We start from the raw sequence: 25693 nt of genomic DNA, 5'->3' as shown, positions 1-25693 counted from the left end.
GCAGTGATGCCATATCATTTTCAAGTTTTGGGTTTTTTTCTTAACCTTTTGAAAAACTAGAGTTCTGAGCCACAGTGGTAAACATTCCACTAAGAAATTGGAAGAGAAGTTTTGCTTTCGTTTATTCTTGCTTTGCCTTTGTGTGAGTTAACATATACTGGATAAATATGTAGGCTTGTAATCGTTAAACGAAAGAATGAAGAATTTAGGAAAGGTATCTGCTTCCAAAATGGAGCCCTTAAGTTTTTTTCTGTAATTTTCACCTTGTTTAGGCTTGCAAGAGCTATAATGGGAATGTATATAGAAGGAAGCTCTTTATAAAAGAATCTCAGTTTGCAGCATCACTCTTGTGGTTTCAAAAATATAATCCTAAATCCTACTTGAAAAAAACCTCACCATCTCTTGGCTTTGAAAACCAGTGCTATGAGGGAGTGTCAAATTATTCTGAATGTCTTTACACTTTCATATGGAAAACCGAAATGCTGAGTAAGAGAAACAAATGCCTTAAAGGTAGAAGTGGCTGGTAATCCAAGAGCCTGGCTCTTTAGCTGCCAGATGTGTGCGAGTATTTTCTCTGAATTCAGAAAGAATTGGTCATAGCCTGTCATTACAGAACAGAATCCAGATCACCATGTTATATTGTGATGGGTCCAGACAGAAAACTGTAACAAGCTGGATTTGGCCCAGAGTTCCCAAGAGCTGGGGTATGTCAAGCTATGTGTAGCTGTGCTGCTTCAATTTTTTTCACAGATAGACTCCTCAAATTTTTATTAACTTTGACTAGAGCAGAGTTGCTGTTTTAGCCTATTGTCTGGTACAAGAGCCAGGAAAGCCTCTTGGAGAGGTCTAATATTTGCCTGAGGTTTGTTTATTCTTCTGCTGTGGCAGACTCATTGTCCTCTTTGGAACACACTGTTAGAAAGAACTGATGGAACAGGCTCTATCAGCTGAAGTGTGACTTCGGCTAGTCCTCTGGGCAGCAGGAAGCCCAGTGTTGAACTGATCTGAGATGTCATCTTTTGTGAACTCATTCTGGAACAGCATAATTCCATGCTTATTCAAGCAAGCCTTGTCTTACCCTTAACAGCAAAAAACTTGTAAGAGATTTAAATTGTGAACTTTGTCTTTCCAAATTATGGGAATACCAAGATCCAAGCTTAAATACTTGTGTTTGCTCTATTTTTTTTAACTAAAATGGACTTCATGGCACCACTGCTTCTGCACGAAGCTTCTTCAAGAGCTCTGTTCCCATGCAGGGATGCTGCGTCTTCAGTGTATTTGAGACTAACATGTTTTCTCATGTTAAAATAGAAGCATCCAAGTATCAAGTGGCAGCAAGACAGTTTGCAGCCTTCCCTTAAGCCAGTAGGTTGAATTAAGGACAGTTATTGACACCTGAACTAGTCATTGAAGACTATGTTTGCAGCAAATGGAGGGAAATGAGGACTTTCTGGGTGAGGACACCTGACCCATTTAGATATGCTGTTTAGGACAGAATGAATTACGTGCTATACACTGCTGACTCTTAACTTGATCTCCACTGACTGTAACATTAATTATTTTTAACTAGATTTTTTCCGTTAACTTAGCTAACTAACTTGATATAAGACAACAAATTTTCCTCCTGATAAAGATAAGCTTAAATATCCATGCACAGATTTTGACTATATTTATTAACATTCAGGGAATAAACTCTACCTGCTGTAAACTTACTTTTATTCCTTTGCACACGTGAAAAGCATATGCATTTTTGTGCCTAATGAGCATCCAAACATGACCTAAAATAACTGAGAACAAGAGTTTCTTGTTCCAAGTTGTGCACAGATAACTTTTATAGCCTAACCTAGGTGCTTTTGAATGCTAGACACAGGAAATAAAATTATATGTGTACACTTGGAGGACAAAGGTGGTATTTAGTATTTTATTTATAATAAAGTAGCATAAAATGATATTCATTTGTATAGTGGCTACAGTTCTCAGTTATTGGTGCTGCCTTACGTATGTCCTCCAGTGCCAAATACGCACATTGTTTTTCCCTTTTTTCTACCTGGAAAAAGCTTGTTTAACTGGTTTGCTCAGCAATGGTATCATTCGCTGCACTGTTAAGCAGTAAAGTGGATAAAAGTCAGAATGCCTTTCTTCATGTTTAGTAGATAGGAAGGACTATTAATCAGAACCATTTCAATAGTGTTTTAAATGATATAAACTGACCACTTCTGCTTGATTTATAAAAAGACAGAAACAAATTCAGTTACCTAAGTGTATGAAATGCTGAGGATAACAATTGGCTAAATGAATAAGAGAGAAAAAATAATTCAAAAAAGGAATAAATTTCTCAGTTTTTCTCCAAATATCTTGTCTAATTCAAGTAGCTCCTAAAAATTCACCATCTCTAATTAAACAAATGAACAAACAAAAAATACACTTGGAACCCCAAAGCATAGAACTCTATAGACCGAGTCACTTAATGTTCATAATTGTTTAAACCTGTCTTCCTCTTACCCTTTACTGTATTTGAGATCCCACTTGTCTGTCCCTTCTGTTATTAGATTGGAAAACAAGCTGTCCAGGTGTGAGATCACCTACTTTTTCTCACTTTCATAGTGAGTCGCAGGCTTCATGATTTTAAAAGTGTGTGTGTGAAAAAGACAGTGTATGTGTATGTCTAAATATGTGTATGCTTATACATTTGTTTATAGTGGTCTGGTTGAAGACCCCAGCAGTTTCCTGTGAAGGGCTGACAGTAAGCAGACCTTTATTTGCAGAGGAAAGATTCCATCATCGGTACATTGCATGGCCCTGGTAGTCACACTCCCATATCAGCTTTATGCGTTACTGACCTCCACAGGCATTTCAGGGGAAGGCACAGCAGGAAGAGACACGAAGGTCAGTATCGAAAATTGTATTCCTTTTGCACAGAAGTAATTTGTGTTCAATTGTTCTCTTACACCATTTTTGCATACAAAGCTTGGCTGTTCTTCCTGGGAAAATGATATATTCCTAAGATTTTTCTTCTTATTTCAATCTAAGGGTCAGTGATAAATAAGGAACATGTCAAGTTGCATTGGTCCATGTAACGCTACACCTCAAAACCCAAGTAGAGCTATGATCATGTCAAAATTCTGGGTGTTGCTGTGTCCAGATTAACACATAATTCTGGTTTATTGGTTCATGCAAAGTAGATTTGGGTGTGTGAAACCTAGATGTGGAGCTGTGATGAAATGTGAGTTTAATACCTTACTGCCCTCTTCCAACAGATGGATTTAATATGTTTATTTCATGTGTTGTATAGAATGTATTACTAATTAAGCAAAGTATTTGGCTACTTGTTAATACATTTCTTTTTACTTCTTGAATATGGAAAGGCTCTGCCTCAGCTTATTTAAAGGACATTAACACTTCCAAAAGTAAGGTGAGGGAAGTCAATATTTCCTTCAACATCCAGATTAATACTATAGGACCCACAGAAAATCCTTGGAGCAGAGAGGGATATTCAAGTTTGAATAGACATCCAGGGAAGGTTTGAATGTGTAAAATTCTTTGAATATCTAAAATGCAGTAAGTTTTTAGCTGAGTAATAGGAAAAATAGAATAGATTTTGAATCTTAGTGAATTTCTGTGTACTTCTCTAACTGCAAATACATTACTTTCTAAATTTTAAGATTATCTGATGTTAAGGGTGGTTTCATGGTGACTGGGGACCAGCAGGCGTAGGACCTGGCTTCCTGTGACAATGGGCACTGGGCAGCAACTCTGCTGAGTTGCAGGCAGTAGCATCGGACCGGGGCACCTTGGTATAAAGTGGAATGCTGGAGAAATGGCCTTTACTGTTGGAGGATTCCCACACTTGTAAATGTATGATTGGAACTGTAGCTCATACACTACACTGATACAAAGAGCATAAATCTTGTAGGAGGTACAAACATTTGATACTCAGTTTTCAGGGCAGAATTGAACATTTTGCTTGGACATTCTGAAATCAAGTTAATGCTCTGACTTGCTTTTCATCTGCAAATCTCACAGCATCTATCAATCAAAGAAATAAATACAGTCAGTGAGTGTATGATAGTGTAAACCTAGTTAAGCGCCTAAAGAGGTGTTTATAGCACTAAAGCCACAGAACACGGCTCGTCAGCAGCAAAGTAATACAGATATAAGCTGTTATTAAAAAAAAAAAAAAGAAAAAGAAAGTAAATATAAGCTTTCTGAGGAATGTGCAGCAGAAAAACATGGCTTTAAGTGACTGGAGAGCATTTAGTTTTCCAGGCATGCCATTACCATGTGTTGCCACAAGAAAGTGTTTGGCTCGATTCCCAGGCCTGCAGCTCGGTTCTGGAATGAACAGGATCAGGAAACACCACAGAGGTATAGGGATATGTCATAAATAGAACAGGCTTGGACACAGTACAGGCTCTGGGTGTGCCTCATGCTTAGCACATATGCAGAGTGAATGACTGAGGAAGGAACTTTTTTGTTTTGCTCAAGTATTCTGAATCTATGAACTCTGCTCTCAAGTAGTTTAAGAAACAAACTGAAATTATTCTGTCTGTGAACTGTACAGTAGTACAAGCTTAGACTTCAGACCTAGTTTAACTCTCTTTGCAGAATAAGCACTAGTAGTTCAATGGAAATGCATTAGTGGTGTCTGCACGAATAAGCAACGAAGACTAGTGAGAAGAAAAAACCTCACACAGTACCGTGTGCACCCACAGTGTCATACTGTTTGCCTCAATTTGTACCTTTTCAGTATCTGACAGTGAATGATAACATTATTGCATTGGTATTTACCGGCACTGCTGGAGTACGGGATCTGTCATTTTTTTCTATTCTGAATTGTTGTGCATGGCTGTAAAAAGTGCCCGAGGCTGAAATGTGTTTCAGAGGTCGTCAAGGAGGAAACAAAGTGTTTTTCTCACTATTTTTTATGAAATTTGGCAAATCAATTTGAAGCTGGAGAAGTTCCAAGCCTAAATGCACGTTATTATGGATTCAGATGTATAAAATGGTTCCCGGTGGGGATAAGTTTCTCATAGTGTCTTTCAGGAAATTATACAACTGCCTTTCGTTTTCCTCTGTATTTTCTTTAGCCTAAAGAAAGGAGGTTTCAGAATGGCCATTTAATAATCCCCTAGAAGAATAACCTTTGCAGCAGTCCTATTTTATAACATAAGAACTATGAAAACCCAGTGTTGGATGGGTTATACTGGAATCCTGTCTATTGACGTATAGTTTATGAGTAAGTCACTAATCTGGCTTCCAGCTTCACTTGTATTTGTTTAGAATGACAGGAGTCCCTTTCAGTGGTCATCACAGATTTCTCTTTTCATCAGCTTTTCCTTAGAGGTAATTGCAGCTGTGCCAAGCCATTCAGCCTCCAGGAGAGAACAAAATTTATTTTAATTTCCAGGAGGGCAGAGTTACCTCAGAGGTGAAGGTATTGTTGTGAAAGAATAGGAAAAGCTCCCTTTCTTCTGATGAAACAGAGTGCCTGACAAGATTAGGAAGCAAGAGTCCTTCCTGTTCTTTCCTTGTTTATTTGTTTATTAAAGAACAAACCATCGTTCCTTTTTTTTTTTTGAATACAAGTTCATATAAGTTTGAGCTCATTTTATAAACAGCACCCAAATTTTTTGTAAAGCTTATTTCTAAATACACTAAATTTTAGTGTCTGATAACATAATGATTTTGCCATTGCAATAGAATTGCAATTACAGTACATAGTAGTGTTAGAGTTAATTGTTTCTCATTAATGAGAATTTAGGATACTTGAAATGGACTTAAAGTTATGAATTCAATGAATCCTTAGTCCCAAAGCAAAACCATAGGTTTCTGAATGTTAGGTGGACTTTTACATTCTAATCTACTGATTTAGAAGTGGGAGCTACTTATATTTGTCCTTATATATCTTGTTCAAGTGTCCACTATGGTCGTTAACACAGTGGAGTAATTTCTCAGGAATAGTCACTTTATATTGGTGCAGAGCACCCACACAGTAAATTACTTAACATAGCAGTACTGCAACATTGTTTACTGAATATATATTTCAGGAGATTTTTACAGAGATGATGTTCAAGCAAGAGCTTTCTTTTTTTCATTAATCTTGCCAGATGAGCAATTCCATTAAGAGATCCAGTTTTACTTTGAATCATCGCTTATACTAAAGCAGGGAAATAATATATAGTTCTGCTTTCAGTTTCCTTGAACATCAAACTGTTACCTTAATAAAATTTTCTTTGATATTCTTGAGACAAATTCACCCCCAAAGAAAGCAGGAATGCATTTTAAGACTGTAAGAGTCAAACCCGCTTACCTCAGGTTTGAAATTTAGTTCATTCTTTTCTGTTACTTTTAGCCCTCTCATCAATCAATGCTACTGAGAAGGCATCATATAGGAAGTGAACTTGTTCATAATTCTGGAATTTTAATACTTTTAAAAAATGCTTTAAACTTTGAAAGCAAACAAAACCATCAAATCCATGAAGTTAAGGCTTCTTTCCCTGTAACAAGCAGGATTCTGGCACAAAGAATATAAATTCTCTTACGTTCAATTTCAGCATCAGTAGATTTCAAATTTTGAAACTGATGTTGTTGCATTTGTGTACCATACATATTTATAAATATTCACCTGCTGATGAGCTGGAAACCTTCCTTCCATTTTCAGTTGCCTCAGGCTTTGCTTAGAAGGTTGTAGGAGCTGTTTGTTTATTTTTTAAATTTTATAGACAAGTGTTAAAGATTGGATGAACACTCGTGGAAACAAATAAATGTTGAACATGTGGAGATGGAGCTCAGAAGATTTGCAAATGTGATCATTTCCCTAATGAACGGTGTTTTGCTACTTGAAATAATCTCTCCTGTTCTGAGTGCTCTGCATTATATAGGAGCCTGTAGCTTGTTAAATTCCCTTCATTAGAGGGTTTTTGAACTCAAAGGAGTTCAAAAATTGGGGAAACAAGTATTACAGGATTGAACTCCCAAATCTCAAAGTACTTCTGAAAATATCATCCTGAGTTTATTTTTCCTTTGGTAAGCAGCAAATTACCCAGCTGGCTTTCTCATGTGAAGGAGTCAAACTCCAAGATGCATTCACTATAACCTTCTTGCTTCTTCATTGCTTCTATCTTTTTGTTCACAACTGTCTGCTGCATAAGAAATGAAGGTTTGTCAGAGCACTATGGACCTGGGATACGTGTTCTTTCAAATCAATCATTAAGCATTTGCAATCAGCTGAGGCTTAAGAACTTAAAACTTTTTACAATTCAGAACCCAGCAATTATGATCACAATAGTCTTTATATCCTGGCTTTGCAGAATTTTGGGTACCTTTATTCCTGATTTGTTTGTGCCTTGTTTCTAAGGCAAAATTTGTCAGGAATGGTGAATAACACATTGGAGGGCTTTTTAATTCTTCAAAGGAACAGAGGAGCTGCAAGATAAACCAAAAAGTGTAACTAAAGCAGTAGGAGAAATGGCAGTAGAAAAGGTAGACTCAGACAATGGTGAATGTTAACTAACTCCTTGCTATACTTAAACGGCTACTTCAGCCTTTCTGGTATTTCATAGAACTCTATGGAGCTCAAACCAACCTGGAAACTTACGAGTCTTGGACACTATTGGTAGGAGCTCCTTTGCTGAAAATCAGAGACCCTGGAAGATAATGTAGTAAGGGTTTAGTTCCTTGTTGTTCCAAATTTTTAAGAAAAAATGCATATTTCTTTTTTTTCAACGCATGCTGTTGTAAAAGGCAAGATCAAATAGTAAAAGGTCTTTCTCTGCTAATGTTACTCAGCAAAGTAGGCTAAACGCTGATATATGTATGGACAAAAGTATCTTTCCACTGACTTCAGATGGCTGTAGCTCAGGTCTGTAATAAATTTAAGGTTTATGGCTTTTGTAAGACATTGCTTTGAATTTGATCCCAGTTCAGTTCCAAGGATGGATTATAAGAATGTGAAATGATATGGACACATGTCACTAATCCAGAATCTGCTAGATTCCCCTGTTCTCGCACCCTATTTTAAAATCTGAACTATTGAAAAAATTGTGTTTTGGCAATATGAATGATTGGGGATGAAGAAACTGCTAAGCATAGAAGAAACCAGTGTAGAAGGTAATAATTTTAATACGTTCCTATCTTAAAATTTTCTTCATGGGTTAGGTACTTACATTAACTTAAAGATAGCATTGGTCTAGTCTCCAAACGTTGAAAGTAATAAGTCTATGTAAATGAAAGAAAAAGTCCAACCTGAGTTTTCATCGTTATTTGTATATATGAGCAGCTATCACCATAATTTAAGACTCTCATTAATAGCTTGCCATATAACTTGTATTTAAGTATTTGTTCCTCAGCACAGAGTACTTTGGAGAGTAATCTGCTTCATGTTGATTTGTTTTTCATTCTCTTTGAGTAGCCTAAAAACATAATTTGTGCAAATTCAAATATTCAATTGTAAACAAATTCTAAGTTCAATATCATTACATATGTATAAAATCTTCACCTTTTTGTTTTAACAAAAGGAATAACAGAAAGGCACCATTGGCTAGTGTCAGAAACTCAGCATCATAATGTCTAATCTACACTTCTCAGCTCTACCACCTCCAGCCCAAAACAAACATTTCAATTTATACACGTAGATCCAAAATGTAATGCATTTAAAGGTAATATATATAGGATAATATTAAAATTGGTTCTAGAGAATTCCCATGTAGGTTATCCCAACTAGAAGGAAGTGCAGCAGGAGGGCCAGGAGACCTCCTTGGATGGATAAGGAGCTGCTGAGAAAAATTCAAAGGCTTATAAAAGGTGGAAGCGAGGACAGGCGGCCTGGGAAGAATACAGGGATGTTGTCCAGGAAGGTAGGGAGCAGGTTAGGAAAGCTAAGGCCCAGTTAGAATTAAACTTGGCTAGGGGTATTAAGGATAACAGGAAGGGATTCTACAGGTATGTAGCGAATAAAAAACAGGCTAGGGACAATGTAGGCCACTTCCAGAAGCTCTCGGGAGAACTGGCTACACAGGATTTGGAGAAGGCTGAGGTTCTGAATGACTTCTTTGCCTCGGTCTTCACTGCCAAAGGCTCTGACCACACCACCCAAGTCTTGGAAGGCAGACGCAGGGACTGTGAGAATGAAGACCTTGGGCCCACTGTAAGAGAGAATCTGGTTCGAGACCATCTTAAAAACCTGAATATACACTGATGAAATCCATCTGCGGGTCCTGAAGGAGCTGGCAAATGAAGTTGCTAAGCCAAAAGCCATCATATTTGAGAAATCATGGCAGTCAGGTGAAGTTCCCAATGACTGGAAAAAGGGGAATATAACCCCCATTTTCAAGAAGGGGAAAATGGATGACCCAGGGAATTACAGACCAGTCAGTCTCACTTCTATGCCTCGCAAAATCTTGGAGCAGATTCTCCTGGAAGGCATGCTAAGGCACATGAAAACAACAAGGTGCTTGGTGACAGCCAGCATGGCTTCTAAGGGGAAATTTTGTCTGACCAATTTGGTGGCCTTCTATGATGGGGCTACAGAACTGATGGACACGGGTAGAGCAGTTGATGTCATCTACCTGGACTTGCGTAAAGTGTTCGACACTGTTCCACACGACATCCTTGTCTCTAAATTGGAGAGACATCAATTTGATGGATGGACCACTCGGTGGATAAAGAACTGGTTGGAGGCCACACACAAAGAGTTGTGGTCAATGGCTCAATGTCCAGCTGGAGACCAGTAACGAGTGGTGTCCCTCAAGGATCGGTGTTGGGACCGGTCTTGTTCAACATCTTTGTTGTTGACAGGGACAGTGGGATCAAGTGCACCCTCAGCAAGTCTGCCGATGACACCAAGCTGTGTGGTTCAGTTGATACCCTGGAGGGAAGGAATGCCATCCAGAGGGACCTCGACACGCTTGTGAGGTGGGCTGATGTTAACCTCATGAAGTTTAACCATGACAAGTGCAAGGTCCTACACCTGGGTCAGATCAATCCCAGGCACAGCTACAGGTTGGGCAGAGAAGAGATTCAGAGCAGCCCTGCAGAGAAGGACTTGGGGGTGTTGGTTGATGAGAAAATGAACAGGAGCCGGCTTCAGTGTGTGATCACAGCCCAGAAAGCCAACTGTATCCTGGGCTGCATCAAAAGGAGCGTGACCAGCAGGTCGAAGGAGGTGATCCTGCCCCTCTACTCTGCTCTTGTGAGACCTCACCTGGAGTATTGTGTGCAGTTCTGGTGTCCTCAACATAAAAAGGACATGGAACTGTTGGAACAAGTCCAGAGGAGGGCCACGAGCATGATCAGGGGACTGGAGCACCTCCTGTATGAAGATAGGCTGAGAAAGCTGGGGCTGTTCAGCCTGGAGAAGAGAAGGCTGCGTGGAGACCGCATAGCAGCCTTCCAGTATCTGAAGGGGACCTAGAGGGTTGCTGGGGAGGGACTCTTCATTAGGGACTGTAGTGACAGGACAAGGGGTATCGGGTTAAAACTTAAACAGGGGAAGTTTAGATTGGATGTAAGGAAGAAGTTCTTTACTGTGAGGGTGGTGAGGCACTGAAATGGGTTGCCCAGGGAGGTTGTGAATGCTCCATCCCTGGCGGTGTTCAAGGCCAGGTTGGAGGAGGCCTTGGCTGAGATGGTTTAGAGTGAGGTGTTCCTGATGGGCAGGGGGGTTGGCACTTGATGATCTTAAGGCCCTTTCCAATCCTAACTATTCTGTGATTCTATGATTCTAGGTTAGAAATCTAGCTAGTTTTAAAATTGTTGTAGAGAGCAAGTGTTACTTGGTAAGTAGCTAAAACTAAATATCAGTAGCTGACAGGTGGCAAAAATATTTGCTCATTTATTAATTTCATTTGCTTTGCCTCTGTAGGAGTCTCCTATTCTTTACTTTTTGCCAATATTCAGTTATATTAATACCTGAAGAAAGATGCTTGCTGAAAGAATGCTAAACAAAAATTTAGAATGTTATAAACAGTTATTATGTATCTATATTAGGAAGTCATGTGTTCCTCTGCGAAAAACGGAAGTTAACCACAGAAATAATGAATATGCGGTTCAGTGATAGATCAAAAATCATAGAATCATAGAATGGTTAGGGTTGGAAAGGACCTTTAGATCTGAGTCATTACTGTGGAGTGGCATGAGGCAGGGGTCCCAATGATCAGGTATCTCCACAGCTTGTGCTGTGGCACCCCTGGCCCTATGCTTGAAACTGTAGTTACTTTTATTTCCCTATCCTCCACAATGGGACCTGTGCCTCTGCTGGACTGACATGCCATGCTGTCTCTCTGTAGTTCAGCCACTCTCACCAGTAACAGGATGTTCCACAGTCACACAGTAATGTGCAACCTGAAATATGGGCTGCCTAGAGAGCATGGAGGACTAGAACTTAAGACTGCGCAGATGGATGCCGAGATTAATAGTGACTCAAAAGTTAAAAGATTTGTCCTTTTCAGGTAGCTATATTAAAAAAAAAAAAAAAGTGGTGTGCAAGAGTTTTTCTATTTTAACTATCTATTGCCACTCAGAACAAATAGTATCAGATAATTCTACCACATGGAGATTTCATGTTTGATCAACTCAAATTTGGGATAGAAAGGGAAAGAAGAATTATTAAAAATTATTATTTATTATTAAAAATTATTAATTATTATTAAATTTGTGTTCTTTGGGAGACCCCAGTCTCCATTTCTTTTAAGCACCTGCTAACCTCCTTTCTTCTTTATTCTCCTGTCTCGAGTGTCTGATCTGTAGGGTAGGTTAAGAGACTCCAAGAGGAAATCAAGACAAGTCTCACCTTATTTTTCTCCTGAACTCTAATTCCTGGCTTAGCAACTTCAGTCACACACACATAGCGCTCATACTTTTGTCTGAACTCACACAGAAAAGGGGGTGGGGAGAAGGTAATTAGGTTGTATTTTACTTTTTTCCACAGAGGTTTTTATTTTTTACAGGAAATGGCTAATTTAATGTTTTCAGAAAATGCAGGTTGTCTGACAGAATAATAAATGTAAGGTCTTAATCATGCACAACTTTAGGTCAGTCAGCTATAGTGTCATCTTTCCCATGCTGCTCAGCTAGTGATTTTGACCTTGGTATGAATGGATCATTCACTCAAGTGATGAGAGTTAATTTAGTCTTCATAATAGCCAAGAGCTTAACCTTTTCAGAGCTGCGATTGTTTCAGTGATGCCAAATTATATGCAATCACTGAGTAATATGAACAGTGATCCACTGCTGTGTCTTTGGATGTAGGCTACCAAAATCATTCCTTTCATACTGATAGGAAACACAGACTATGTATCCAGTTCTGTATGTTGCAAAGTGTATAACCATGTTACTGTATAAGCAGTATGCTGAGAGAAAGCATAGTTTAGGGATTTTTTACCCCCTTTTTTGTTCTATAGCAATTTCCTCATTTGAGGGAACTCCTTGAGTTCCAAACTAAGTGAAATCTCCATAAAATTCTCTCTCTCAGGTTCACAAACTTTTATGTCTGTTATTAGAGCTTAGGGAAAGAGAAGCGTGATTCAAGACGAGCATACAAAAAGTGACTTTCATCCTGCTCTGTGCAAATTCATGTGATGCTCACATGCCACTCTACAAGGGTAATGAAGAAAACAAATCTGTCAGCAGTTTGACTTGCTGGCACCAGATCTACCAATTCCTAGATAATTTTATGGTCAGAAAAAAACCCCAAACTCCCTTCTCAATAATAACAGGACAAAGTGTGAAGTAGGACTCTTTAGTCAAAGGAGACTGGGTGAAAACTGCAGACCACCAATGTTTTTATTCATAAGGAACCTGTGTTCTAAGCAGGTAGATCATGCAATGTACTTTACAAGATGAAGGCCTTTCACACTGTAACTGGAGCTCAGCCTGGAGGTACGGTAGAGGTTGATATGTCCTCCAGTGTGTTGAAATGCAGTCATCTGGCCTGCACAGGTTCTTTGTGGTTTACAGTTTGCTAAGAGGCAAGTTTGGCAAGACAGATCTTCAAAAGCAACATGATGAAGTCTGTGATGTTAATAACATTTAATAATAGTTTTCATTTAAATTGCTTTTATATAATGTTAGAGAAAATAGTATTTACTTTAGGTATAATATTGGCTAAAATATTTAGAAGGAACTCCCTGCAACTTTCCAGGAAAGAAACATAAGAAGTTGCAGCCGCAGCAGCACATGAGGGTAAACTACAAAATCAGTGTTTATTTGACCGTTCAACACAAATGCCTTGAATGATATTGAGACTTGTTGAGCTGAGGATGTTGCAATTTCCTTCAAGAATCTGTAAGAATGGTTAGAAAACATCTAAAAGCCTGCAACAGCAAGTAGGTATGTGAACCTGTAAAACATGTAATATGTAAAACCGTCAATTTTAAGAGAAGACATAAGCCTTAGGTGTAAATAAAATCTGTGACAACTTAGTGGTTTAGAAAATTTAAATGCAAAATCTGGTGATCTCTAGAAGCCATTACACTACTTGCTACTATCAATCTACTAAGGACGTGTGTGTTTAAAACCCTGTTTCTTGCTTCAGTGGAAGATTTCCTCTGTTGGTAAAGGTGGGATTCTGAATGAATAGGCTTTGCAAAATCAGGGTCTTAATATTTTTGGCAGGCTCTGTCAGCAAGATTTGTTTTGCAACTGTTTAATAAGCAGATTTGTGCTTATTGATATTTTAGTAGTGAGTGGATTTAAGAAGGACTGTTCCAGTGGCCTGATTCCCCTTCCTCAAAAAAACCCAGCAAATACTTTATTGTTTTTGTTCAGAAGCACTATGTTTTAAAATAAGATGTCTGGATGTCTTGGAATAAATCTCATTCGTTGTGACTGCCAGTGGCTTCCAGGGCCACGATAGCAGGCACTCTGGGACACCTTGTCAGTGTCACCGTTCCCATCAGGATAGAAAATTGCATAGCAGTCTGATGAAGGAGGCTGTTCAGGGATCTTGTTTTTCATTTTCCTCTGACACAAAGGAGACATCATGTCCAATGCAATCAGGCCCCAAATAGTTTGTCATCATCTGTCTGTGTCATGTCGTCATCTGTTCCCCCTGTCCTCTGTAGTAAAATGACGTGTATTGTGACTATTTTGGAAGCACTGTTTGGTAGTATACATGCAATACTTGAAACATCTAATTGCTTTATCGCATGTGCAGTTTCAGGCTAGCATTCCCAAAGCAGTATAAGGCTAGTATTCATCTGTTCTGAAATTAAGTTCTGGACACCAGCTGAAAAGTATATTTTTTTTTTATTAAGGAATCAAATTAAAACTGTAAGAAAACAACACCATTATTAGTTTGCAAAAGTTATTTGCTTTGATTAAAAGCGCCAATAAATGTGTCTTGGTTCTATAACTGCTCCATTTAGCACTTGACATATAATAGTGGTGGGTTTTTTTTTCCCACAGTGTAATATCTCCATTGAAATATAATTATTTTGCAGATTGCTCAACTGAATACCCTTATAAACATGCTGTTAGGGGAACTCACCCCTGGTGATCATCAGAACATCATGACAATATGCACAATTGATGTACATGCAAGGGATGTTGTAGCCACGCTTATAGCACAGAAGGTAATTTGTTGCAGAGCAATTACACTAATGCATTTTTAAAAGCATAAAATAAAGAATAATTTCATTTGTTGAAAAGATATTCTGGTGGCTTATGTATGGCAATGACAGAATATTTTGATTCAATCCATTTTTGTCCTTTTATATTTTTGCTTTAGAGTTAGATAATTACGTTTACCAGTTAAAGAATTACCATTTTAATATATATAGATATTTTGTCCAAATGTTTAAAGACTTCCATTAAAAATGTATGCTGTAATGTGACAGCAGGTTTCTCATTAATTTGCCTCCAATTACTGCTCTGCTCACAATTAATATAAAGCCTCACATCTATTGCAGATAGCTTGAAAATTTAATACATACAAAATATAAAGCAGCAATTATGTTATGTTTCCAGACAGATTTTTTTTTATTTATTTATTTTTTTAATAGGTTTTATTTCCCTATCAATTTCTGAGGTGGAGTCTGTACTGTTAACTATTTCTATGCCCAAGTTGAGCACTTCCAGGGCCTATTTATAGTGATTTGCTACTCCATCTTCAGACCGTGACCACTCAGACAGGAAGGGGGTGGTGAGAGACACCATGCAACATCTGCTCCTTTATGGATGGTTGGGTAGGTGAGACATATCTGCTGTATCTTCTACTCTTCCTGTTTGCAACCAGCTACAGGCAAGGGATTGTTCTGACCTTTAAAGGGAGCAGGCACAGAGCTCTCAAATGGCAACTTCATTCCAGAGTGAGAGACCTACAGCTTTACTGTTTATTCATGAGGAATAACAACAGAGAAGAAAACCAAGTATGAATTGTATTTGTAGTGTGTATCTATTAATCTGTCCTCTATAGGCTGTTTTCTTTCTGCATGTTGTATTTTAACATGCTTGCTCATATTAAAATTTACCTTTTGCCAACATATGGCTGCCAAGTGCAAGGACTGACCTGTCTCTCCCCATTTCCAAACACCCTCCCACCCCCATGGTGGTGAGGAGTTCAGTGTAATAATGTTTTGCTTTATTGTGAGTAATAATTTTTTTTGCATTAAGGTTTCTCAGAAACCCAGTCTTTACATAAATGACCTAAATAAATAGTGCAAGATGTAGTCCACAAAAACCTCATGAAAGTAAAAATTGTTTTATTTGAAAGAATAAATCAGAAAAAAGGCACTGTAAATCATCATAATGTGCCACGAAACCTCCTTGTCCAGGACAATGGTCTCTTAGCCTTGTCAACTGGTATTCTGTAAAACTGTGAAAAAAAAAACCACCAAAAAACACCAAAAAACCCCAACAAAAAACCCTCAGCACTCTTATAGTTGCAGAACAAAATCCATTCTACTGAGCATAATCACTTTGTTGTGGTGTGATGCATAATAGCAGTTGCATCGAAAATTTGCAGCAATTTAAAATATTCTTTTCACTGAAATTGTTTATCCACATTGCCAAAGCCTTTAAGGAAGTACTGATGTTTTTCATATTGTCAGGAGCAGCTGTTTCTATCTGCTGTGGCTGTCTAACCGCTAACTAGGCAGATGGCACACAGTAGCTGAGGTGTGTCTGTTGTATACAGGACCAACTTTTCTGGCTTACAGGAAGCACAGCTGCCATGCTATTATGATGATGATGATCCTTATGCATTTCAGCCTTATATAGAGCTGCATGCTTTGAAGGGGTGATTAGGGTCTTTAGTACACTGAATAAGTACTTAAATAATCAAACTGACAAGCTGTGTGGAAATATGGAATCCCTATTAATTAGAATTTTGGGTAGTGATTGGAGGAGGCTCTGTAAAAAACAAGTAACATTATTTGCCACAGATACAACCATCTCAATGTTATAGCATGTAAAATGTCAGTTTAAGAATACCCCAACAACTACTAGGTGCAAATAGATTTACACATGTAGTTTACATCATTAACTCTGGTCAGTTATTTAGAGAACATGCTGAAGAAAATGCTGGACAGTCAAAACTAGAGAAAACCTCAGATTTTTGCCTTAGTTGGCAGAAACGTGTTCTATAGAATATGGAAACAACACTTCTTTCTCCCGTCTCACTTGTAGCAATGACTGTATTAATATCTATGCTTTTCTTCTAACATTCTTATGTACTAGAATGTAGCATAAGGGAGCTGGAGGTGTTGCTAGGGCTCAAGGAAGCATTGAAATACTGACCAGATGTTACATTTCTTGTTGATTTGAGGCATTAGTTCATTAGGCCACTAATCAAAACCATGTGTTCTGCTAACAAACCATTTCATCCCCTGAGTGCTGGAGCACGCACATGCTGTTCCCAGCTAACTGGGATCTGCTCTAAGTCAAATAAAAGTCTCCTGTTGACATCCATAGGTGGTAGAAGAGGTTGTCTGAGAATGGGTGTACTTGTTTTGTGTGTGTCTTTGCATAGCCCAGCTAAAAATATTTTAGCCAGAAACCTGGTATCTTGTTAGTATTTCTGCATCTGTCATGTTAATATGAGCTTCAAGAGTTTATGTTCCATAAACCATTGTGGCCTTGTTACAGAGTAAAAAAACAACCCAGTTAATTAAGGTCAAAATCGGGTAGTTGTACATGAATGTCTGTGTTTCAGAAGTCCCATCGCTAGCTTTTGTTGTCTAAAGAAAGAGGTTGATGTATTGAGCAGACGTGAAGATTGGTTCATCACTTTAGGCCTAAGTTAAAAGTTAAAACTAATTGAAATACTGAGTGGACAATGCGTATAGCAAAAATCTCCATGGCTAATGAGTTAGCATGACCTAATGAAATCATATTTTGCAGTACTTTCGAAGTAGCTATGAAGCTAAAAGCATGAGCAAATATAACATGAAATTAGAATTACAATTGCAAAACATGTTTCTTTCTTCATTATCTATACAAAGTTTCTAATGAGCTTGAACAGGAAGCTGTGGTGGGTAATTTTTATAAATGTTAGTCTTCTTACTTAATAGAGGAGGCACCTTAATGCAATGCTGTCACTTTCCAAACTGAATGTCATTATTCTAGAAATAGTTGTAAGTACAATAACTTTCTCGCACAGGGTAAAAAAAACTGATGAGAAAAGATAGGTAAGTATGGTCACTTAGATTTCACCAAATGGGAAGAGGGAGAGATGATCAATTATCTTTTGGTAGAGCTCTGGGATCAATGTGTCTGAGAGGTGTACAAGAGCAAACAAAGGAGGATGACTTATGGAGCAGAAGGCAGAAAGATAGAGTATCTTGATCAGGAAAGGACAAAAGATTCCTGATTCTTCAGAAGCCAATGAAGGCAGACCTGCAAGCCAAGTACAAGGTGAGCAGTTTACAGCAATAGCAAGAAATACTGCAGGGTTAGAGGATCATGTGGAGATGGTCAAGGAAGAAAGCAGAAGTACTGCAGCGCTAAGGGAAGAGGTTTTCAGAAAGTCACAGATATGAGAAAGCACATGGAAGACAATCACAAAGTGAAGAAGATGAAGATCAAGGGTAGAGAAGAGGACTAATGAGCCTGGGAGATTTAGAGCAAGCAAAGAGAATCACTGGTGTCTGCTAGCGTGGCAGATGAAAGAACAGAGACTGATAAATAGTAGAAGGGATTTCTCCAAGCAGGTGAAAAATATCAGTGGGTAGGAAGTGAAGAAATCTGCCTAGATTGAGGCTGGGAAAAGTTGGTGGGGCAAAATGAAAACAGAGAAATAGAGAAACCTTCAAGAATATTCACATGTGGTAAGAGGAGAAATTCGTACTTTGTTATGTTTGGAGGGATTGCTGTCACATGCTGTTCCTGGGTAAGATAGCTTTGTGGTTGGAGAGTTGGGAAAAACAGCAGTGTGGAGGGAATTATGGAAACGCCTAATGAAAGAAGGTGTATGTGTGGTGGAATTTTCTTCCAGAACATCACAATCAAAATGCTGCTGTTCTTTCCAAGTCCATTTCTGCTCTCCTTTCTCTAACTTTGGTTCATATTTAGTGATCACAACTGAACACAGAAGCAGATTACACTTAAAACATTTTCATTTTACTTGTGTGAAGTACCTTTTAATTCTGTTCATGATATTCAATGCCCTTTTGTGGATCTTCAAAGTAACTCTTACTCAGGTCAACTGCAAAATACAGAGGAAAACTATTAACATGAGATGACATCTCTCTAAGGCTTTGATCTGTACTCCTTGTGCTATTTAAAAAGGTGAGGCTATTTGTGCACTAGCTAAAATAAGGAAACAACAAGTCTGATAAAATTGTAATTTAACTCAGAACAGACATTTCCTGTCTTCTGACTTGAAACTCTCTGCCATTCTAGGCAACAAAAAGATCTTACCTTTGCATTAATTTCTTTGGCTGATCTCACCTTTACTAAAAATGTTATTAACCTAATTAGTGAAGGAAACACGATTCAGAGCATGTTCTCACCTATCCTGAAGTCAATACTTTTAAGTAGGTCAAAACAAGGAGGCCTAATTTTGGATGGTTGTCCCTCTATGTCTCCACTTCATCAAGTGATATGATGCAACATCCTCCCACTAAAGTGGAATGTGGGAAGAAGGGAAAAGATGTTTTTATAGAAGCTGAGGTCTTCAAGTGGATGCAGAGCCATCAGGGCAAAAGTATCTGCTTCTTTGCTCAAGATAATCGTAAAGGACCTTTTTTTTCTTTTTTAGTCTTCTGTTGTTGGGGAGGTGGTATACCAGAAGATTAGGTGCTTTTTTTTTTGCTCAGATACTTCTGTACTGTTAATCAATAGCTTCACAAACAAACTCTCCTTTATTCCTGTTTCAGAGGCTCTTGTCTTGTGGTGATAGACTGAGGAGTCATTTTCACTCATACTTGATTGAACAAGTCCCTTGTATAATCTGCGCTCACTTTGGGAGCTCAGAATATTGAAATGGAAACAAGATTCCAATATACAGTCATATCTTAATTTGATATCAATAAGAACCATGCTGCATCAGGGATACTTAGATTCTTTCCTCAAATTTATATTTATTAAGGAATCGTGTTTTTTTCATCTGCGATCGTCTGAAAAATTACATCTTGAAAAACACATGACAACTTCAGTGGTAAAGAACACTTACAGTGATTTTTTCACATATATTAGTATACACTCAGCTTCAATTAACAGTGCTTTTTTGTTGTACTGAGGGGGGGAAACATCTGCATATGCGACAGTGCTTACCAGTTCAGCAGGAAAAAAAATCATTTTGGTGACCCTCTCTATTCCTTAAAGGTAATATTAAAGAAAATGTCAGATCAAAGAAGAAAAGAGACATGATATTAATCAGTGCATGACTAAGACCTCGGTGTTGCAAGAGTGGCATTCTGACTTTAACCTAGCAAAAAGTGTTAGCATATGTTATGTTTTACCCACCTAACTCTGGGAAACAGCAACTTAGGATAAAAAAACCCCAACCAACCAATAAACCCCCACAAACTCAACTAGAATAATGGATCTTTTTCCTTCTTTTTTTTTTTTTTCCTTGAGAAAGTTATCTATTTTGGCACAAAGCCTGCTCTGGGATTGGCTGCTGTGCTTTCTCTGGTTTCAAAATGCCAAAACGTGTAGGATTTTTCCTTCCTTAGGAAGTCTTCATGTTTCCCGCTAGGTCAGATGAGCCAGAAGATCAAAGGTGTCAGTTGCTCACCCTTCCCTAGTGGTGCTTTCTGGTTTGATTCCCCCTCCCCATGGGTGGAACTTGAAGACACATAAAATACAATTAAGTGCTAGCTTTCCCAGAGAATATATGTTATGCTATTTTGGCTGAGCACATGTTTTTCAACTGATCAAAGTAGTGTTCTACAGAAACTTCTGAAATGTTGACTGTGCTTTTATGAAGTTACTCTTGCTAGAGTAAATCCAAAGAAAATACATTGTGCATCGGTTATTTCACTGTGTATTACTGATACATTGTTGTCATGGAACCTAAAGAAGGACACAGAATCCATGTGCTATACATGTTTGAATCTTCAGAGTTTTCTTTTTTTCCTTGGTTTTATTTATTTAATGTAACAAGAGCTATGTGAAGCCAATGAGGGCACTGCTCAGGAAATATGTGACTGGTATCCTTTAACAGTGAAGTCATAAAATCAGAGCTTAGCAGTGCACTTTCCTCCATAAACCTGTCTTTTGAGATGAAAGAGTGCTATTCCACACTCATTAAAGAGACCTTCTCCACTTCCAAGTTACACTGTGCTCTAAAATTTTGTCAAAGTAAAAGGTAAGGTGACCATAATAGGCAGATATTTTCTTTCTCCAAATACATTGTTTTATGTAACAGGCACCACTCTAGTAAGCTGGTTATATTTCTTTTCCTTCTAGAGTCAGTAAACTGGTCTCGCAAATACTTGAGTATCTTGCTGAAGTCTGAGGTCAGCAGGAGGCATGGAAGAAAATGTATAGGCAGACTAACTCACAGGTAAGTATTTTTCAAGAGCAGGGCATTAGCTAGCATTCCTTAATTTCTGTAAATCAGCTGAAGAAAGAAGAGCTTTATTTTACATCAGGAAAAAACACTAACCACACCTGGTACAAGCTGGCCAGATGTCAGTAACACAAGAAGCAAAAGCAAATGAGTAATAAATTGCTACTTAAAACTTGCACTTGCTTCATTTGACAGGCAGTATATGGCTGAAGTCACTACTACCGAAAATTTTGTTTTGACCATATCAGACATAAAGTTTTAAAAGTCAATCCAGGCTGGTAGAAGCAGACTGTTCCCACTGAAAGTCACTGTCTTCACGAGCAGTTACATTACAATTAGATTGGCAATGGGAGGGTTGTTGACCACAGACTTAAAATCAAAGCAATTGAAAACACCTAAGAGATTTAACAGTGTAGGTGGCTATGACCAGCTCTTCCATAAGATCACTTTTCCTTTTTTGATATAATTGGTATATTTTCAGTGATGATTTTGCTTTTCTTGGTACTACTGAGTGCATGTAAAATTGCAGTAATTTCATCAGATGAACTGTGAGTTCAAATCTGTTAATGTTCCACTGAATACAAAGGAAGTGGAGAGCAAAGACACTATTCTACTTCACATACAGTAAGAGCATTTTGTCTTGTTCTGTACCCTTCCAGTCTATATTGGTAGGCTTCATTTTCTTCTAAAGATTTTGGTGCTGGACCATGTTAGAGAACAGATATGTAGCTGTGGTTATTTTAGTGCAGCATTCACCCATTTGGTATTTTTTATTTATTTGGAAAGTATATGTAAGTCTTCAGTAGTTAGGTGTGTCATGTAACTTCAGTTCTTATTCATACTGAAGTGATAAAGACTCTTTCTGCAAGTATGTGAAAAATATACTGACTCTCACCACTTATCCGTGAGTCACAAAACATGAAAACAGAAATGACCAAGAACTTAGGTTAATCTCTGGTAACTATGTTTTCAGCCATTCTGTGTGAACAAAATACAAAATAATATGCATTTGACTGAGATTGTGTAAAACCTGCTAGCAATACGTGAATTGTTAAAAAGGACGGCATTATTGCAACCTGTAGCTATCTCACACTGAAATGGCAGTGCTTTGGAAGGAGAAAAAGTACAAAGAAATTTTCATTAAATTTTCCCTTGTAATGCTTTTGAAATGAAATATTTTTGGCAGCCTGATTTCCCTTTTCTGTAGTGGTATTTAGTAATACAGCAGCAAGCCTAGAATTCAGTGGGATCTGATGGCACAAAGAAACACAGGGAGAAACCTTTTCTGCTGAAGCTTATTTGGCTAGCATTTGCACAGTATCCCTGGCTTTATGCCACTGATTTTTTTTCCATATTTCCTCAGATGAGTAGCCAGGGGTAAAAAGAGGAGTGCTGTATTCTTTAATGAAGAGGTAGACAAGTTCTTTTACTCAGGTCAATGATAAAATCATATTCTGTGTACCTGAAGTTTTATGTTTCTATGTGTGTCATATAAACACAAATAATTCTGAGGCCAAAATGCTGGTGAACCTCATCAATGTCCTGCCCTAGAGAGACCACATTCTGTGTCAGACTGAATTACATGAAATGTGTTGTTAGCAGAAAGAAAAGTGTAGAGTTATATGCAATCCTGCCCTTGCCTGCTAATTCAGGAACAGTCTGATTGGTTAATTGTATACTCTTAGTTTATATATCCAAGGTTGCTGATGAGATTATGTATGTTGTATTACTGTAAGAAGGGAGTTGTACTGCTTCTGAATCTAACACAATGCAATAATTGTTTTCCTTATTTTGCTGGGATTGATATAAGACATTACAATCTTAGAACTGTTTTGATAGATGGTGATTTGCCTTGTTCTACTAATTGCTTTATTTTAAAAAAACTTGAACAAAATTAAACAACCCCCTTGCTGGACTATTGTGTATTTTTTAGAGGAGATTAAAAATAACTGCCATAAACTGTGATATATGAAGTCTCACAGCCATTAAATAAAAATGCAGATCTAGTTTAAGCAGACAACGTGTATTCAGATATAAAAATAAGAATAATAGAAATAAGAAATAAAAAATAAATAAGAATATTGCAAAGCTTTATAGGACTAGGAGTTTACAAGAAGCATAAGGCACAACTAAATGAATTGAGATGAAGACAGCAAGATTATGTTCTTGTTATGGGCATCCCAGTGCAGGACACAGTCATGTTGGAGCAAGTCCAGTTAAAGACCACAGAGACAGTTAAGGGACTTAAGCATCTGACGTATGAGGAGAGCCTGAAAGAGCTGGGACAACTCAGCCTTGAGAAGAGAAGGCTCAGGATGGATCTTTTCAATATATATAAATACCTAATGGTAGGCAGTAAAGAAGATGACGCCAGACTCTTCACAGTGGTACCTAGTGACAGGATGACAGGCAATGAACACAAATTAAAATAAAGCAAATTCCACTTACATGTAAGCAGAAAACTTATTTACTAACAGAGAAGTCAAACAGTAGAACAAATTAAAGAGAAAGGTTGTAGAGTCCCTATCCTTGAAGATATTTCCCACCCAGCTGGACACACTCTGCTCAAACTGATCCATTCTGAGGAGGGGCTTTAAACTAGATGATCTTCAGAAGTCTCTCAGCTGTTTTGTGATTCTATATTTCCACCTGCTGTGTATGAAGTTACTTCAGGTCTGATACACGAGGTGGTGTCTTGCTCTTCATGAAAGTTCCAGGCATTGCAAGTCCATTTAATGATCCTAAGGATCTTTTCCAACCTAAATACTTCTATGTGTCTATGCTTCTGTGGATCTCTGTGGGATAGCCTTCTCCTAAAGGCAGGCTACTTCCCAATCTCTCCAGAATAGCATACTTCCAAAGTAGGTAAGTGCCTTAAAAGGCACAATGAAGCTGCTTTGGGAAGGTACACTTCTTGCTTATCACCCACAGTGAATGAGTAAGTATCCTTTACTCTATCATCAAGATAGATATGAGAAAAGATATAAAGTGCCATCAGAATTTTTCTGCTGACAGGTTTATTCTTCTAACACATATAGAAACAGAAGTACCTATAATATTTTCTGAAATCTCTGTGAATCAAATGAATTATGTTTAGAACACTTCACAAAAATGTCTTGGTATTCTGGGTCATTATCACTGCAGCTGGCTCTTTTTCTTTCTTACCATCACTAGTTTGAAGTATCTATAAAGGTTTATGCCAAACCAGAGTATAGGAATGCTTTTATGAACTCAGTTTCATCTCTTTAGGTACACTTTCTGTTGTGATACTTTAAGTGAAGACACGGTAGGCTTACATTTGTGTTATCCTATGGCACAGCAACCATTTTCAGATTTTTAGGTAAGACTACTGAATTCAAAATGGCAGATTTTTGTAGAAGTAAATCCAGAAAAAAGAGGATATTACCTTCCAGAAAATATCAAAGCTCTATTTTGGTGAATATAAAAATCCTTTCCCCCCTCTTTTTTTTTCTGAATTACAGCGTTAGGTCTTAAAGTAAAGCTACCACTAATGGGAAATAGGCAAAGGCTAGAGCTGAAGATCAAGAAACTGACACCAGAGCAGTTTGCTAGAAAGACGTGAGACAAATAAGGCTTTAAGATCTAATGGCATATTCCATTGCAAAACAGAAGACCGTGAGGGAGCTAACAGTATTAAGAATTTGAGTTCTGTGGCACTGTGTGGAAGAGAGAGAAAATTTTTTCTTTAACTTAGAAAATAATCTGTATAATTTCTACCTGTCTGAGTATCTGAAATATTTATGTAAAACATGGCATAAACTGCTAAAGCATTACTGTTCTATTAGAAGATTTTTTCTGTTCCAAGGGAGATTTACCATAGATTTTCTTATGTGTATGTGCTAAATTCAGATTTTATTGCCTTTCTCTTTTTGTTGTTTTATTATTCTAGAAAAGCACATAGGCTTTCTTTTCTTGAAAATTAGCTTAGTATTAAATCAGTCTTTTGTGCTTATCAAATTCTAAGGCCTTTATGGTCTTTTAATCTAAGATAAGAAAATGTTTATTGATCTGTGAACTACTAATGGAATTTTTTTAATCTTGTCTTTTTTATTACTCGTATTAACAATTTGTTTCCCATACAATTCATGTCTGAATATGTCCAATCTGATGTCCAACATCCCTATTTCTTATAGATATTTTGTTAATTAATTTGATGTTTTCATTAAGCCTCTGATGCTTTTGAGAGATCTATGGATTAGCACCAGTTCTCATAATCAACAACATAGTGAGAGGATGGTGGCAGTACAACTCTGTCTCACACATTTGTGTTTTCTTTCCACTCTGCGGTGCTTATAAAATGGTTATTTCAAACTTCTTAGTGAAATAGTGTTGACATCAGGAGAGCTGTAAATTCAAGGAGACTTCTGAGAAAGTTAATCTGCCTCTACACATTGTATTTTATCTAAATGGGTGCTGGAGGAAAAAAATTAAACTTTCTGGTAATGCTGCTGCTAGGCAAGCATAAAGAATTTGGGGGGCAGGGCAGCATCCATTAGAAATGGACTATAGAAGATTCCCAGCATATTCAGTAGCAAGGATGTGAGAAATACTCTTGGTATTGTACTTGAATGCTAGCAGCAGTAAGAGAGAAAGCAGACAAGTCATTAGTGTACACTCCTGTATGAGCTCAGGTCTTGATTATATCTTTCCACTGCCTTCAGAGAGTAGAGGAAAGAAGGCTGCTGAAAGACCTGTCCTTTCTAAGCAAGCTGGGGTGCA

Source organism: Pezoporus flaviventris, unplaced genomic scaffold, assembly GCF_033815535.1.
Source record: "Pezoporus flaviventris isolate CSIRO_AGI_PZ_B2104156 unplaced genomic scaffold, CSIRO_AGI_Pfla_v1 ptg000001l, whole genome shotgun sequence".
Taxonomy (NCBI): Eukaryota; Metazoa; Chordata; class Aves; order Psittaciformes; family Psittacidae; genus Pezoporus; species Pezoporus flaviventris.
The sequence above is the reverse complement of the archived record's forward strand: the minus strand, read 5'-3'. Positions refer to the sequence as shown.